We start from the raw sequence: 17,255 nt of genomic DNA, 5'->3' as shown, positions 1-17,255 counted from the left end.
AAATGATAATATGCTGTCTGTCAATGAAGAAACAGTAGATGGCACTATTCATTCCAAGTATATCTGCTAATATTGACTTCTTTTGGTTTCTCTAACATACAAATAAGGGAATTAATGAATTCTCAGGACTTTTAAAAAAAGTACTTTGTTTTATTGCAAAGGCAGATTTCCAGAAAGGAGATACAGAAAGATCTTCCTTCATCTGGTTCACTCCCCAAGTGGCCGCAAAGGCCAGAGCAGAGCCAGTCCAGAGCCAGGAACTTCTTCCGGATCTCCCAGGTGGGTGCACCAAGCAGCAACTGACCCTGTGCCTCTTGGCTGCTCTCCCAATCCCATTCCTGGGCTCCCTGACCCGCATGGAGGTAAGGTGGAGGCAGTGTCCCCTGTGTGTGCAGATCAGAGCTCCGCTGAGTATCTGAGTCCCGTTCCCTGGGTGAGGGCACCCTGCAGACCACTTCAGCATCTTGGGAACCCGCCGTAACTGCAGCCCCAGCCTAGGATCCAACTCCTGGATTCCCAGACAGTGAGCTCCTGGACTGCCCAGCCTCAGTGCAGGCCAGCAGGGAGGTGGCTGGGCTCCTGAAAGATGTATTTCTGGTGCGAACTGCACCCCCACCCCTCCAACATTACTGGAGGTGGCCGCCCAGCCCTGGCCACAGGCCCAGCAGCCCTGCAACACCGGCTCTCTGGAGTCAACCACTGAGCTGTGGCCACAGGCCCAGCAGCTGCGCAGGCTCTCTGGAGGAGGCTACCCAGCCATAGTCATAGGCCTAGCAGCCCCTGGTCCCCATCCCCACAGCCTTGCTGGATGTGGCCGCATACAGGCTGAGCATCCAGCAGCCTTGCTGGAGGTTGCTGCCCACCTGTGGTCACAGGCCCAGCACCCCGCAGCCCCCCTGGAGGCAGCAGCCCATTGTGGCCAGAGGCCCATTGTCCCTAATCCCTGACCTGGAATAGGGGAGGCTAATTTACAGGCCTCCCTGTTGGACTAGGGCAAAATCACATAGCTTGATGAGACCTATTTTCAGGGCTCTGCCTCTCCCCAAAAACAGAGCTGGTCCAACGAGAGCATGGGCAGAAACATGAGGCATCAACTTCCCATGCCTGCCTTGGCTGTGGTGACCCACTGTGTCAGCCACATTCTGCCCGGGACTTTACCAATGGTGGTTGTTGTGACTCTCGGGAGGCCAGTGTGCAGCCACCAGAAGAGAGGTGGGCTGGGTGGCGCAGGCGTGCTGCTGTGAAGAGGGTGGGGAGGCATGGGTCTGAGTGTGGGCCAGGCCTCGCAGTGTGGGATGCATCTGAAACCAGAGAAGTCTTCTGTGAGGACAGCAAAGACCCCAAATTGTGGCATGATGAAATCTTCCCCACGTGGAGACGAAGCTTTCTCACGCGGCGCAGAAGTAAAGAAGCAGCGTGGGTCACCGTGCAAGAGTGGTGGCTGCAGAGTTCCCAGGTGAACCCCAGATGTGTGGCAGTGGGTGGAGACCCCTGAGGAAGCCACCAGGAGGGCCAGTCCATGGTAGGGCTGGGAAGGGGAAGCAAGAAGGGGCATTCTTCCACGGGTGGCTGTGGTGGGGAGGGTATGTGTGCATGGAATGCAGGGTTGGCTGGAAACCCGGTCAGGGACTGGGAGCAGTGGTGGGGGAGCGTGGGATTCATCCTTGGTCCTGGGGAAGCACAGTTCAGCTTGGGGAGAAGCACGCAGGTCTGCATGTGAGAGAGGAGCAGGTTGTTGGGCACTGGAGCGAGCATGTCCAGGACTTCCTTGGGATGTGAAGGAAGCATGGACTTCATCTGGTCAGCATGGAAGTGTGGGGTCTGCCTAGAGCAGGGAAGGAAGCTAGGGTCTGAGGAGGCATCGCCTGGGACCCCAGGTAGGGAGGATGCTGTCCTGAGCAGCTGAGGTGAAGTGAGACTGTACTTTGGAGTTGGTGGAGACCCGTAAGCAGGGGCGGTGCAGGTGGTAGGTTCTGTGTCCCAGGTGGTGAGCTCAGGTCATGCAGGAGGTGGGCGAAGGCAGCACATACATGCTTGCACCATCATGGGATTATCATGTCATTTTTTAAAAGGATTCTTTTTCTATGATACTTATTTTTAAGTGAAGGGTCTCACCACTCTCCCCCATTCCCTTCCATCCCCCCCTCCTGTGATTTGTTCCTAATTTATTACAATGGCATACTCCTTGATCCTTCTATTATAAGCTTAACTTCCTGATCTATGTGTGTATATGTATGTAGGTGTCTATATGTATGTATGTGTGTATATAAAAATTTATAAAACATAAAATTTCCAGCTGCACCCGGGATTCATCTGGCATGCGATGTTTGGGGAGATTAGTGTAAAGTTCTCCCAACCCCCAAGAGAGGGCTGGCCCCCACCCACTCAGCTCACTGACCAATGACAAGATTTCCGCTATATAAATGTGTATAGTGCTTCAAGGTTTGAGTCCTCCTTCCAGTATAGAGTCATTTTTCTTTCCTTCTAAATTTCCCATTTTCTTGGCCCCTCCTACTCACATAGCCTGTTCACTTAGACTGATGCCTACCTAATGCTGTGATATTGCCCCCTCACAGAGACATACCCCACAGCCTTAACTGGATGATATGGATGGAGGTCCATTTGTACCTGTGAGCAGCCAGCTGTGGTGACAGGTGCAGGGCATGGAAGGCGGCATGTCCGGGTGCAGGTGTAGGTGCAGGGTGGTGAAGGGAGCATGTCCTCAGAGTAAATGTGGGGGGTGACTCAATGTGTAGGTCCCTTGAGTTCCTGACGCTTGGAAAATGTACACACCTCCCTTGTCAAAGTGGTGACCATCTCACTGCCTACACTTCCATGGAGGGAAAACACTGTTCCTAGGTGTGTGGTAACTTGGGGTTCATGTAAAATGCACATCCTGAAGGCGGTGGGTTTGGAGCTGGGATGAATCTGCCCACCTGTTCACAGCTCTGCCCCAGGATTCCTCGGATCTGGCTGAAGTCACTCTCCCTGATGACGCAGATGTGCTTGAAGCCGAGCTAAAGAACACCTTACCCCCTAGCCTGGCATGCCTAGCTTTCAGGACTTGGCAATGGAAATGACTGACCTCTGGTCTCGCGTTTCTACTTTTCAGTGCATGAGGTGAAGGTCCAGATGCAGGAAAGCCTGACCTTGCTGAGGAAGCCCTGCCTCTCCCACTCCACCTGAAGCTAAGAATGCTGCACAGCCTTGTGAAGGTTTGAGCCTGGTTGCTCTCAGTTCCTCCCAGCGTGGATGCGTTCCTGCCTTTCCCAGCCTGCAGGAGTCAGAGGGCGCTGTGCAAGCACACTGAGCCAAGGCCCAGTGGTGATGGTGGCAGCAGTGGTTGGCCATGGATGAGGCTGGTGGCCCTGAGGAAGACTGCTGGGTAAGTGAGGTGGTCCTGAGGTATCCCTGTCCTCATCTGCTCCCTGTTAGGGCCTGGGCCTTCCTTAGAGTCCGTGTGGGGTGGGAGGTCCCTGAACTCAGTTGTGGGAGTTGTGGCTGTAAGGTCTTGAAGGTATCTGGAGCAAGTGTGGGCCAGGTGGCTGCCAGCTATAGGTGCTCTGTGGAAACCGAGGTCCCTGAAGGCCTATCACTTCCTTGGGGATTCTGACTCAGGTTTTGAGAAAATCTGATTGACTTGGGCTGCGGGGTGGTCACTTTCATTAGCTGTGATGGGGGCAGGGCAGGGCAGTGGGGAGCACTGTAGCCCCTTGCAGAAGATCCAACATTCTGCTCCATCTGTAGTTAGCTGGGATTGTGACAGAGAAGGCAGTGCAGGGTTTGTGGTGCAGGAGGAGGTAGCCAGCAGGGTGGGTCCCCGTTTTTCTTCTGACTGACAGGGTGCTTGCTGTGTGCCCTGCTATCCTGGTGCATATGCACACCTGGTGTGTGTGCGTGTGTGCTTTCATGGGTCAGATGTGTGGGGTTTGGAATTTTATTCGTTTTTAAAAACCAACTAAACAGATTAACTAAATCAATGAAGTGAACAAGCCAAAATGGTTGGTTAATTAATTCAATCAGCTTATTGATTGAATGAATTGATGAACTTGTTAGAGCAGATGAGTGAGAATCTGAGAGGCCTGCAGGAGGCAGGCCCTGGAAGCTGACTAGGAAGCCTGTCTGCCAAAGGCCTGGTGAGCAGTGACAGTGATCAGAAGCTGAGAAGATGTGCCTGTCTTTTGTAGCCCTGCACCTGAGGGAAGAGCTGTCAAAAGTCAAAAAGAAGGACTTTGAGCACTTGCTGATGGAGGTGATGCAGATCTGGGACTTTCTGCTCCGGATCCCCAATTAGGAAGTCCTGGAGAGTTGCTCCAAGTTGAAGATTGTCAACAAATTGAGTCTCCCTGCATCCCTAGTGGGCCTCAGCTCAGGGGTGTGTAATTCATTCATTGCTGGTTCAGCCTAGATGAGCAGCTACTAAGTAAGTACAAGTGACTAGAAAGGATAGTTAAGCATTGGTGGGTGCTGGGCAGAATTGGGTTGCTTTCTGAAGCACCTGCCATGGCCTGTCTCTCTCTCTCTCTCTCTCTCTCTCCTTTCTTCTGGCTCTCCTACCCATCAGAGCACGTTTAGGTCTTTACTAATTGGAGAAAATGAGGTCCTTTCCTTGTATAAATGAAGGACTTTGCTGTGTGGACAGCTGGCATGGAGTTGCTGGCTGGGCCATGTGTAGTGTAGATTTTGAACTCCGAGTGGAGCTGATGTGAGAAATAGCCTTCCAGGATCCTGCTGCCATCGGAGATTACCCTACGGGAGATTTGGACCTGGCCTGTCTGGGATGGAAGTAAGATGAAGGTAGTCTTTTGTGGTTAAGGATACTTCACCAGGCACTGTTTGACAGGGCCCCCCCGAGTGTCGGTCTGAGCAAGGAGATGTCAGGGGTCAAGAGTGTGAGTTTCTGGGTTGAGCAGATGAATGAGCCTGCCAGCATGAAGCCAGAGGTAGAATGTTGGTAGTGCTATGCGACAACAGCCTTATGTTCTAGGGGTCAATTTTTTTTCATTTTTTTTTTTAACTTTTTTTATTATTTTCATTTTATGATACAGTTCCATAGGCTCTTGGCATTTCCCTTATCCCCTCTCCAATTCCCTCCCCCCACCTAGTTCCTCTATATCATTACTAACATATAGTTCTTCATACACAGTCATATGTCCATCATTGCAGGCATGGACAATGGCAGAGTCCAGAATCCTATTGTCAAGATATAGTATACAGGTTCATTGTCAGTCCATCTTTGACTGGAGGCAGAAATGCATCCTACACTGCATCCTCACATCTGGATGTTAGTCTCCATTTCATAGCTACTGTACATCCCCTTAAATAAAAAGTCATGATACAAAGTCAACAATAGAAAAAATAGAAATTTACAATGCCAGGAAGTTAAATGACATGTCACTGGATATGACTGTCTCCATTATGCAACTACTGTACAGCCCCTTAATTGAAGAGCCACAAAACAAAATCAACATCAGGGAGAAATAGGATATTAACAACACCATGAAGTTAAATAATATGCTATTAAATGACTAACTTGTAGCTGAAGAAATGAAAATCAAGAACCCGGCCCGGCGTGGTGGCGCAAGTGGTTAAGGTCCTCGCCTTGCACGCCCGGGATCCCATATGGGCGCCGGTTCTAATCCCAGTGGCCCCGCTTCCCTTCCAGCTCCCTGCCTGTGGCCCGGGAAAGCAGTCGAGGATGGCCCAAAGCCTTGGGACTATGCACCCGCATGGGAGAGGTAGAAGAGTCTCCTGGCTTTGGATCGGCATAGCATCGGCCGTTGCGCTCACTTGGGGAGTGAATCATTGGACGGAAGACCTTCCTCTTTGTCTGTCCTCTCTGTATATCTGCCTTTCCAAGAATAATAAAAATAAATCTTTAAAAAACGAAAAAGAAAATCAAAAACCTTCTTGAAGAAATTGATGCCACTGCATGTTCTACGGAGTCATTGAATGATTTAATCAGATGAAAAGTGTTTTGAAGAGGTGAAACCAACAGAAAACAACAAAACCTATGCAACATAGTTTCTGCTGATCTTTGTTGGTGAAGTGTGTCTCCTCCAGACAATAAATAGATGGGTTTTGTTTTTTAATCCAGTCTACTCATCTATGATGTTTGATTGAGCTTAAACCGTTTACATTCGGAGATTAATATGTATGGGTGGTACTTTGGTCCTGTCATTTTAGGAATGGGCTGTTCATTGGTTTAGTCTTCTGTTGTCATTTTACTGGTATATTCTTTCCGTTTGCCTTTGGTTTTGTTTGGTGCTAGGCCTCTTCTCTGTCAAGAGAACATCTTGAAGTATCGTTTGTAGGTCAGGTTTGAAAGAGGCAAATTCTTTTAACTTCTCGTTACTGCAGATGAATTTTAGAAAGACACTATTAAGAGACCAAATATAAGAGTTATGGGAGTCCCAGAAGGTGCAGAAAGAGAAGCTGAAATAATAAAGGAAACAATAAAGGAAAATTTCCCTAATCTAGAGAAAGAATTGGGAAACAACATCTAGGAGGGTCAGAGAACTCCCAACAGGCTTGACCAGAAGAGATCTTAACTAAGATAACCTCAGGCTTCCTGGCCTGTGGCTGCAGAAATGGTCTTTTAAGACAAGGGTCTATGGGGGCAGAGAAGGCCTCATGCAACAGGACCTTTGGGTAAAGTAATGGCCCTCACCCATCTGGGTCCTGTGAGTATAGATGTGGTCTCGCCGAAGAGGGATCTGAGCTTGCAGGGATGGCATTGTATGACACGGGCCTGTGGGTATGGGATGATATCCCACCACATGAGCCTGTGGAGTTTGGTGTCAGGTTCCTTTGGAAGTGGGTTGGCCTTGCCATGCCAGGGCCTATGGGTGCGGGGCAGTCCGGGTGTGATTTTGGCCTGTGTGTGTGGATTAGCTCACCATCTGGTGCCTGTGGGTTCAGACATGGCTTTGCATTGACAGGGTTCTGTGGATGAAGAGATGGCCTTGTGCAACAGAAACCTTTGGGTTCAGGGTGGCCTCAAATGCTAAAGGCCTGGGGCGGGGGGGGGGAGGGAGGCAGCACTGTACAAAAGGTGTCCATGGGTGTGGGATGGCCTCTCATGCCACAGAGGCCTTTGGGTGCAAGGAAGGCCTCATGTGTTGGGCTCATAGGTGCAAGTACGGCCTCTGTGTGCATGGCCTGTATGTTCAGGACAGCCTTGTGTGATGGGAGCCTGTGGGCTGTAGGGTAAGGGACTTTTGGGTACAGGGACAGCCTTGCCATTTAAAATCTTGTGGGTGTGGGGTAGGGCTAGTAAGACCTTAGCCCATGCATGTGTTGACAGCTCCTATGTTCAGGGCCTCTGTGTTCAGAGACAACCTAATCCACCTGGGTCCTGTGGGTACAGGACAGCCTCTCACGCCATGGGTGGGTGCAGGTTCTGCCACAATGACAAGGGTCTGAGGGAGCAGGGGTGGCCTCATGTGTCCAGGGCCTATGCATGTGGGGATACCCTCGTTGGTGCAGGGCTTGTGTGGTCAAAGATGACCTCACCCATCATTTTTGTGGGTGCAGGGATGGCCTCAAACAAATGGTGCCTGTGGGTGTGGGGATGACTGTGTGTATGCAGGGTCTTTGGGTGCTTAGACTGCCTCATGCAACAGTGAGCTGTGGGTATAGGGATTACAACACATATCTGGGACGTCTCTTATGGAGATGGCCTTACACGTCCAAGGCCTGTGGGTGAAGTGACATCTTTATATATCTGTGGCCTGTGTTTGCATGAGAGGTCTTAATGGGTTGTTGGATGACCTTGTAGGTCCAGGGTCCATGTAGTCAGGATGGGCTTATGTGTGCCAGGATGGCCTCTTGCAACAAGGACCTGTAGGTGTAGCATGGCCTTGCACTACCTTGGCCATTGGTTGTAGATGTGTCCTCCTCTGACAGAGGCTGTGTGTGCCTGATGGCTTCCTGCAACTTGGTCCTGTGATCCAGCATGGCATCAAAAATTGGCCCCTGTGTTTTCTGGGAATGCCTAGAAAGCAAGTGTCTGTCGGATCAGTTACAGTCTTGAGTGACCCAAAGGGGTTTTGGATGCAGGCATGGTCCTGCATGAAATGAACTTTTGGTTGCAAAGAAGGGTTTATGCAACAGGGGCCTTATTGTGCAGAGATGATCTCATGTGACAGGGGCTGTTGGATCAAGATGACCTTATGTGACAGCACCTTTGTATACATGGAAGGCCTCACGTGACATTTGTCTTGTGTGCAGGCATTGCCTTGCCGGAGTCCAGCTCCAGCTGAGTTCGGAACTCGCGAAGGGTGCGTGGATGAGGCGCAAAGAAAGAGAGAAAGAAAGAGACGGACCACTAGTAACTCTTCATCATCATAATGGACCACGCACAAAAGCTGTCCGCTTTATTTATACAAAATCAGTCAAACTCTGGCTCAGACTTTTTACGTCATGGTCAAGTGGGTGTTTCCAAAGATAACTCTGCCATTTGTTTCACCTAAGGCTAGAATGTTAACCAACTGGTGCCTGGCTAGGAAAAGGTTTTCAATAGATGATGCATATCAGTCAGTAGCACATTCCTACCACAATTACTTTACAGCTAGGTCTTGAGACAGTCAAGGAAGGAAGGGACCTAAAAGATTAGCATAGGATCAAAAGGGGGAGTTAACACTCTTGATTAACATATTGCCACAGGACGCAGCCCTAACAGCGATAATAGCTCTTTGGCTGAAAACTAGCCACTAGCAACATTAGCTTCTAAGTTCCTACTGACGTTTAACAGTAACTCCGCAGAGGCAGACAATGCCTAAATAGATTACAGAATACTCAGCGGGGTTGTCCGGTGTCCATGCAAAGGGAGGCAGAGCTGCATTCAGGTGTTGTAGAGACATCCACCGGGCCTTGCCACACAGCAGGAAGTTCCTTGCGACCCTGCCTGCAAAGGAACTATACTCTTCACACCTTCCTGTCTTCCACACCCATCACACGGACCCCAGCATCTCCCCCTCTCTTATTATTAAGTTGGAGGGTGCGGAGTTCTCTGCGAGTGGCTTGAATTGTGGAGCTCAAACGTTGGAAGATGACTGGGCCAAAAAACAATACAAAAAGGAGAATAATTAGTGTGATCCCCAAATTTATAAAAAATGAGTAGGAGGTCTTATCGGAAATAAAAGATGAAAGAGATTGCAAGAAATGGTTAGTAACGCCTCCTGCAGAGAGAGCCTGAAGGTGAGAGTGAGAAATGGCAGAGATCCGGGCATGTAATTCCTGAATGCTAAGGCTGGTGGATGTGTCATTCCATATACCTTGGAGATGAGCCTTAACATTACTCCAAGGGACATGCGAATCATTATAAGGAAGGGGAGTGACACAAATCCATTTGTAGATACTATGGCAAGTGGTACCAAATCTGGTTTTTAAGTGTTAAGTTTCATTGCCAATATAAATATCTGCTTCTTCTAATGCACCAATCTTGGCCTCTAAATCTATCAATACTTTCCTATGAACTTATTGCACCAGCTGTAAGAGGTCCAGTAAGGGTAACAAATGCAGTCAGGCCCAAATATAAACCACAAAGCATGGACAAAGTTGTTGAAAACAATTCTAAAGCATAAAGATCAGCATCATACCATGGTTCAGTCAAATTTACAGTTAACATTATATATGAGGACCTTCTCAAGACACCCAAAGTACCAGGCATAAGGTTAGAATCAGGACAATCAGTGACAACACACTTTGTACAAGTTACAGCATATACAGAGCCATCTCAGAAAAGTGAGAGGGAGCTTAAGGCTCCATCTTGTAAGGGAGGAATGTTACTTATCAGCAGTCCTTTTGGAAGTAGCTTGAGTCCTGCGTGGGGATGTCTTCGGTGGTTGAGGGTAGTCAGCAGATGTACACGTGATGTGTCCTCATGGCAGGTGTTGATCTGTGCAAACTTCGCCTTTAAAACATTTCTGGGTGGAAGTGTCCGTTGACCTCAGCAAGGGTAGCACTGAGGCTAGTGAAACTCTGTTGTTTTGGCCAGAGGGAAGCAGGAAGGAGAGATAGCACCAGGGTTCCTCCTGGTACCTAGCTCACTACTCTTCCTCTGGGCCTCTGGGAAAGTGGGCTGTAAAGGCAGTCTTTGGGATGTCAGGTTTATAAGTTAGCCATACCTATATAAATTCTGGAGGTCTACCTGTATATTCTGAGAGGCCTTTTGGAGTTTCAGAGAGGAAGTAGAAGAGAAAGCTAATCACGCTTAGTAACAACATCAGGTGAAAACTATTAAATAATAAATTTAAAATAATGATACAGGCTTAAATAGTACATTGAAAAGGCAGTGAGAATATACCATGAGTAACCTGGTTATTAAGTGAACTTGAGTACAAACATATGGATGACTTAAAACATTTTCAATGACAGTCTGAGGCTTAAATTATGTGAGCCAAAAGCAATCTTAATTAGGGAAAAGCAATAAAGTAGTTTCAGTAATGATCTAAGATCTTAGACATTTTGAAATTATAAATTGGTTAGAATAACCTGTTGTTTGTAGTAAAATAAGTTTGCATGGTTATTCAGATGGTTTCTCATCTGATCTCAAGGAACATTGAGACCAGACAGTAAAACACACACATACATTCACCATTCACTCACCCCCCCCTTTTTTTTTTTTTTTTTTAACTATAGAGGACTGTAAGAGTAAAATTTCAAACAATTCTGACAGAAAGACATACAGCAAGACAGACATAGGTGGCCACCACACTCATTCAATTTTAAATAGCTAATGAGGGTCTCATATGGACCCTGACTCAAGAAGTTGTGTTGTATCCAGCCCTCTTGAGTCCCAGACGAGGATGAGTACTCAAAACAAGCAAATTTGGATGATGATGTAACTGTATATAGGCAGAGGTCAGTGCAAATCCTGTGAGCCAGGAAGCCAGGACTGGCAGTGGGGCCGTGTCAAGCATCACGGTGGCCTCCCCAGACTACCAAGCCAGGCTCCAGAACACAGGATGGCTACTACCCTCTGACTGAGGCCTCCAAAATGTTACAAAATGCATGACAGATCATGTCAGATACATTTAGGATTTACTGAGGTGACTTTATAAACCAAGCTTGGTGATAGCAGTACTTATTAAAAAATTAGTAAAAGTCAATAATGACAACCCAGTCTGAATTGAAACCTGAGAGGAAAAAAATTGGTCATTATCCAAGACCCTGATTTTAGTTATCTTAGCAATATAGATTAACCCAAGAGATATACAGTCAGCAGCCTAGACATATTTGCAAAACTGTAAACATTTATCCTTATCTGGCTTTATGTTGTTAAGCATTACCTGTCCTGGAACTTTTGGAAATACAGAAATTTGAATTAGACTTCTGTAAATAAAAAAAAATTTTTGTAGTATATATTGATGACAAAATTTTACCCCACTTGGCATCTGACAGTATCTTTAATACAATCCAAATGCCTACTCAGTTGTATCTACTAAGTAAAACTTTTGAATTTTTAAAATGCATAAAGGATGTCAAGATTTATAACATCTAGTTGAAATAGAATCTCGTTATATAACACAATATAGATGAGATGTAATTATTGGCATTAAGTGATCACTTTAAATACCTATAAAATAAGTACATAACTTTTATCAATCTTAAGCGAAGTGAACATACTGAAAGGCAGAAAACACAAAGATCACTTCAACATAGAATCTTATATGCTGAGACACTTCAACAAAGTCAGGTCTGGAGTTCACTGGAGCTTACTAAAAGGATGTAATCATTAATTAGATAAAAACAATTAAGAGGAGATGTTATAATATGTGCTTTCAAAACTTTGTTGTAATAACAGAAGATCAGACTTTAATTCCATGAAGCAATAATGAACATTTTAGAAAACGCTGCAAACAGTATTTTAAAGTCGATATATCTAAATATAAAGACTAGCAGATAAAAGCATGGGTGCATCCCATACCTGGAAAAAATTTAACAGTGGATTAGATGTTACTTTGATTCCAATTTATGTTTGGTGTAAATGTTACACTTTTAAAGGAATGTCTTAAACAATACCCTAAGAGTTATATTCATAAAATTCAAAAATTCAATATAAAAATTTAATATGGTTAAAAAAGAGATGTTAGTTATGAAAAAACATTATTTATAAAGTACAACATGATAGATATTTTTCTGTGGACCCAGGTTAGTTTATCTCCTACCCTGCTGCTTTTGGCTAAAAAAGGTTGGAGGTGGTAGGCTTGACAAAGGAAAAAAAAAAGTAAAAGGTCCTGGAGAAACTGCATCTGTGGGCTGAGTATCCTAACAGAGAGGAGGGGGAGGAGGTCAGGGAGTGATTGTACCTGCTGGAGAGAAGAGAGTTTAACCCTGAAGTTGCTGGGCAGGAGGAGGAACTTCAGTAGAGGATGCTTGCCGCTGCAAAATGTAAATTGGGCAAGGATGCCTAATCAGTGGATCTGGAATCCACATCAGCAAGTCCGTGACCTGTGGAAAAATGAAAGCATTCCCTCCTCCAAGTTTTAAGAGGAAATTGGGGTGTTTCCATCGGTCAGTAAGGATATTTTCAAAATCTATGATTAGAGAAACTATTTTGTTAGGTGACCCATCTGTAAAGACTAAAGAAGCAAATCTTTTGAAATATTACCGGATGACTTTTAACAAGGAGATTTTTAGTTAAATGGTATGAAATTGTACCCACAAGGGTTAAGAGTGCTATTTGTCATGTCTCATCCTCAGATATTAGATAACTAAGCTGTTAAGAGCTATAAGGAATAATTATTTAATTTACATCTTTGCAAAAAGGCTCCTATTCCTATATCTCTTAATAATTAAGGTGGAGACCAAAGCACAATAAGGAGTAATAACCTTTTTATACATGGAAAGGAGATGCAGCCACTCTAAAGACCCTTGTTGTCACAAACATCCAGTTGGGGTATGAACAGTAGGTAGTATAATTAATTGCCAAGGAAGATACCAACTTTTAATTAGCATTTCCATAATCAATATCAGGTTTTAAGTCTGTTACTCTTCTATAGGCACAGCTTGGGTAAAATATTGCTGTCTTTTAAACCTCTGATTATTCAAGGCCTGAGACTGGCCCCGCCAGGAGTTTCCTGACAACAGGCGCTGGCCATCATGATCAATTTTAGATTTACATTTACATACTTTTGCCCAATGTACACCTCTGTGACATTTAGAATTTATCTTAGGGCATTGATCCTTAACAGTATTAGTGCCACATTTTTGAGCTAAAAGAGATGTTGCTCTGCATTGTTTTGGAAGGTGGCTGGGCTTCCCACAGTTAGAACACTTAGCATTCATTTGCTTCTGAATAGCAGTGGTTTGAAACCTTGCAAGGTGAGTAGGGTGTTTGAAAGTCCCCATGTTACCACAGGCTTTTAGATAACCCATAACCTGTTCACCAAATTTTCGGGTATTTCGTTTCCTACAATCTTTCCACATATGTCCCAATTTGCCACAATTATGACATTTAGATCTATTTTGCTTTAAACCATTGCTTAATGCAGCACTCATCATTTTAGTTTTGTATCTTTCAGAGACAATATCCATGCATGTCCTCATTACTTGGGGGGCCCAGGACAGGGCCCATCTCTCGTTTCCCTGCATCTCACCCTGTACAGACTGTTTACTCAATTTAGATTGACTGTGAGGCAATAGAACTGTCCCATTCTTGTGGAATTTAGACTGACAAGCCTTTTGCCAATGAAATCCCTTCTCACACCGCGGACAGACAGTGCGAGGAATATTTAAATTGGATTTAGGAGTGTCCCTATAAGTTTTTTCCTGTTTGAAATTTTGGGATGAGTTTCTGGCAGGACAGCTGTGGCTGATATGCCCTACTCCACCACAAGAATAGCAATTGTTTCTTTTTCTATTTCTTTGATTGCCTCTTATGTTCTTTAAAATCTGAGTAGCAGTTTGACCCTGAAGAGCTGCAGCGATAGTTAACGCTTGCATATAAGATGGAGTTACCTCAGCACAAGCTCGAACATAGTCTGCCAAATCTCCTGTCCTTCTCACTGGCTGAATTAAGGTTTGGCAAGTTGGAGTGGCATTCTCAAAAGCTAGCTGTTTAACTATGAGATCTGTAGCTGTATTGTTAGTTACTGTCCGGCTGACTGCTTCGGTGAGTCTAGTTACAAAATCTGCAAAAGGCTCCTCAGGCTTCTGCTTAACATTTACAAAACCTGGAGACTTTTGATCTGGAGATGGCAAGCGTCTCCATGCTCCTAGTGCCAGGGAGGAGATAAGCTGTAATGTCTCCTTAGGCAGAGTAAGTTGTTCTGAAACGCCAAGATGAGTGCCCTGTCCTAAAAGCATGTCTAAGGTAAAAGAAAGTTTGCCATGCCTCACAGATCTCTGAGACTTTACTTCTGCTTTAGCTAATTCCTCATATTCCATTTTCCACAAAAGGAAGTTTCCTCCTGTGAGGCAAGCCTTAGCAACCTGAAACCAATCATAAGGAGTCATCCACTTTGCTGCTAGGCTCTTCACTATTGTCATAGTGTACGGGGAGTTTGGCCCGTAGTCAGAGACAGCATGCTTTAGTTCTTTAATAAGCTTATGAGGCAACGGTTCCCATTCAGGATCATCGCATTCATAAACAACAGGAAAACAGAAAAAATCACCTTCCTTATGTGCCTGCTGCATTGCCCCATTAAAGCCAATCTTTGCTGGATCTGGTCTAGGTGGAAGGGGCTCACAAGGCTTAGCAGAATACCTTGAAGGCTTATCATCAACAGCAGGAGACCTATTATCATGTAACTCAGCCATTTGCCCCTTTTCACAATCTCTAACTCCTGATCTAAATATTTCTGGTTTTAAAAAATCTTCTTCCTCATCTGTTAAACTTCCATGATCAGTTTTACAATATTTTACATTATCTTCAGGACAGACACTTTCCATTGAGCTATAACTAAGGCCTAAGCTTCCCTTCTCAGGATCAAGAAGGGGAGTATGTTCTCCCTGCTGAGCTGAAGGCGCGGGATAAGGCTCAGGTCCCACATCTAGTGCCTGCCGTAAAACATTCCAAATGGCATATGCAGAGGATGGCATGCCCACTCGTCCATTACTCCGATACCACCTTTTCATATCATTCCCTACCTGGTCCCATGTGTTTAATTCTAAAGTGCCCTGCTCAATAAACCACGGGCTAACTTTTTGTACAAATTGTAAAAATTCTAATAATTGCTTCTTGCTAACTTTAATGCCCTTCCTATGTAAGGTATGTTTAATAATATCAGCATATAAACTTCTTTCACTAGAATCGCTCTGGCCCATTTTTACAGCACAGAGGGTACACAACTTCTCAATATAAGTTCTGACTATTCACCCCTCCTAACCTGACCTTCTGTCAGGGGGCCTGCAGCACCCTGGGTGAAGTCCTATCCACGCCGCAAAGAGAAAGAAAAGACTTACCTTCGTCGAGTCCCTGTTGGGCGCCACTTGCCGGAGTCCAGCTCCAGCTGAGTTCGGAACTCGCGAAGGGTGCGTGGATGAGGCGCAAAGAAAGAGACGGACCACTAGTAACTCTTCATCATCATAATGGACCACGCACAAAAGCTGTCCGCTTTATTTATACAAAATCAGTCAAACTCTGGCTCAGACTTTTTACGTCATGGTCAAGTGGGTGTTTCCAAAGATAACTCTGCCATTTGTTTCACCTAAGGCTAGAATGTTAACCAACTGGTGCCTGGCTAGGAAAAGGTTTTCAATAGATGATGCATATCAGTCAGTAGCACATTCCTACCACAATTACTTTACAGCTAGGTCTTGAGACAGTCAAGGAAGGAAGGGACCTAAAAGATTAGCATAGGATCAAAAGGGGGAGTTAACACTCTTGATTAACATATTGCCACAGGACGCAGCCCTAACAGCGATAATAGCTCTTTGGCTGAAAACTAGCCACTAGCAACATTAGCTTCTAAGTTCCTACTGACGTTTAACAGTAACTCCGCAGAGGCAGACAATGCCTAAATAGATTACAGAATACTCAGCGGGGTTGTCCGGTGTCCATGCAAAGGGAGGCAGAGCTGCATTCAGGTGTTGTAGAGACATCCACCGGGCCTTGCCACACAGCAGGAAGTTCCTTGCGACCCTGCCTGCAAAGGAACTATACTCTTCACACCTTCCTGTCTTCCACACCCATCACACGGACCCCAGCATTGCCTCACATGATGGTGACCTGTGTGTGCAGGGAGGGCCACACAATGAGAGTGGCTTTTGGATGCAGTGATAGCCTCATGTGACAGGTCGTTTGCATGCAGAGCTGACTTGATGGGTGTGCGATCTGTAGATGCAGGGTGGCCTCTAACAACTGGGTCTGTGAGTACAATGATGACCTTGTGTGACAGAACTGTGGCCTAGGATGACTTCACATGACATTGGCCTTCAGTTCCATAGATAACCTTGTGCGATCGGAGCATGAGGATGCGGGGATGGTCTCACGTTACAGGGATGTGTGGGTAAAGGATGATCTCCTGAGTCCACGTCCTCTGGATGCAGGGATGGCTCACAAGGCAGAGGCCTTTTAGTTCTGGGATGGACATCCCACTTGGCCCAGCAACCCCCAGAGCAGGTGATCACGCTTGCTTGCTTGCTGGGCCAAGTGGGATGTCCACCTTGGATGAAGAAGTGTCTCAGGGAATGGATTGAATAAGGAGGCACGGTGGGCAAAAGTGTCCCTAACCAACCTCATTTGTTTCTGCAGGGAGTCCAGCAAGCAAGCATTGCATGCCACATTCTCTCAGCCACTTCTTCAGTAGAGTTTTCTGGGTCCTGATCTGTACAGAGGGACAGGCAATGGGCAGGTGAGTGCTGTGAGAACCCAGGACTGGAGAGACCAGGGTTTTGCATCAGAAATGAGGCTTCCTGCCTCTGTCCTTTGGCATGGTCCCTGGACTGGGTCAGGGCTCCGAGTGAAAGTGCACAGGTGCCATATCCTCAGAAGGCAAGAGGATGGATGCCTGTTAGTGGGTAGTCCCTGCCAGCCTCTTTCCCAGGTGGGCACATGTGGAATGGAGCTCCCAGATTCCTCCCACCCTTTGAGTGTCATGATAGACCAGCTAGCTGCCTGATGGCACTTGGACACTGACGGGCTATCCTCATGATTTGCCTCCGTTACCGTGGATCAGCTGCTGAGGCTCAGGCCTGGGCTGGCTAGCTGCCAGGTCAAGGGGGCACACTGCAGTCACCTCATGGAGCTGCACCACGAGGACCTTGGGAAGAGCTTGGCAGTGACCACCACAGCTTCCCAAGTCCTG

At 46.2% G+C, this 17,255-nt stretch overlaps 1 protein-coding gene across 6 annotated transcripts in view; it reads left to right on the top strand.

Moving 5' to 3' along the window:
• Nucleotides 1-236: 236 nt before the first annotated feature.
• Nucleotides 237-17,255, top strand: part of LOC121167061 (guanine nucleotide exchange factor subunit RIC1-like) — a 33,389-nt gene continuing 16,370 nt past the window's right edge. For 2 of the 6 annotated variants that reach the window (XR_005885531.1, XM_040996433.1), the window contains exons 1-4: nucleotides 237-279; nucleotides 3,113-3,385; nucleotides 4,188-4,423; nucleotides 16,703-16,802. The gene's annotated coding sequence lies outside the window, so the exon portion shown is untranslated. Of the gene's footprint in view, nucleotides 280-2,950; nucleotides 3,386-3,852; nucleotides 4,424-16,702; nucleotides 16,803-17,255 lie in introns of those variants that run through there. The other 4 variants (XM_040996436.1, XM_040996437.1, XM_040996434.1 and 1 more) reach the window with 4 other exon arrangements.

Source organism: Ochotona curzoniae, unplaced genomic scaffold, assembly GCF_017591425.1.
Source record: "Ochotona curzoniae isolate NIBS_2020 unplaced genomic scaffold, NIBS_Ocur_1.0 patch300, whole genome shotgun sequence".
Lineage (NCBI taxonomy): Eukaryota > Metazoa > Chordata > Mammalia > Lagomorpha > Ochotonidae > Ochotona > Ochotona curzoniae.
This window is presented reverse-complemented; position numbering and strand designations above follow the sequence as displayed.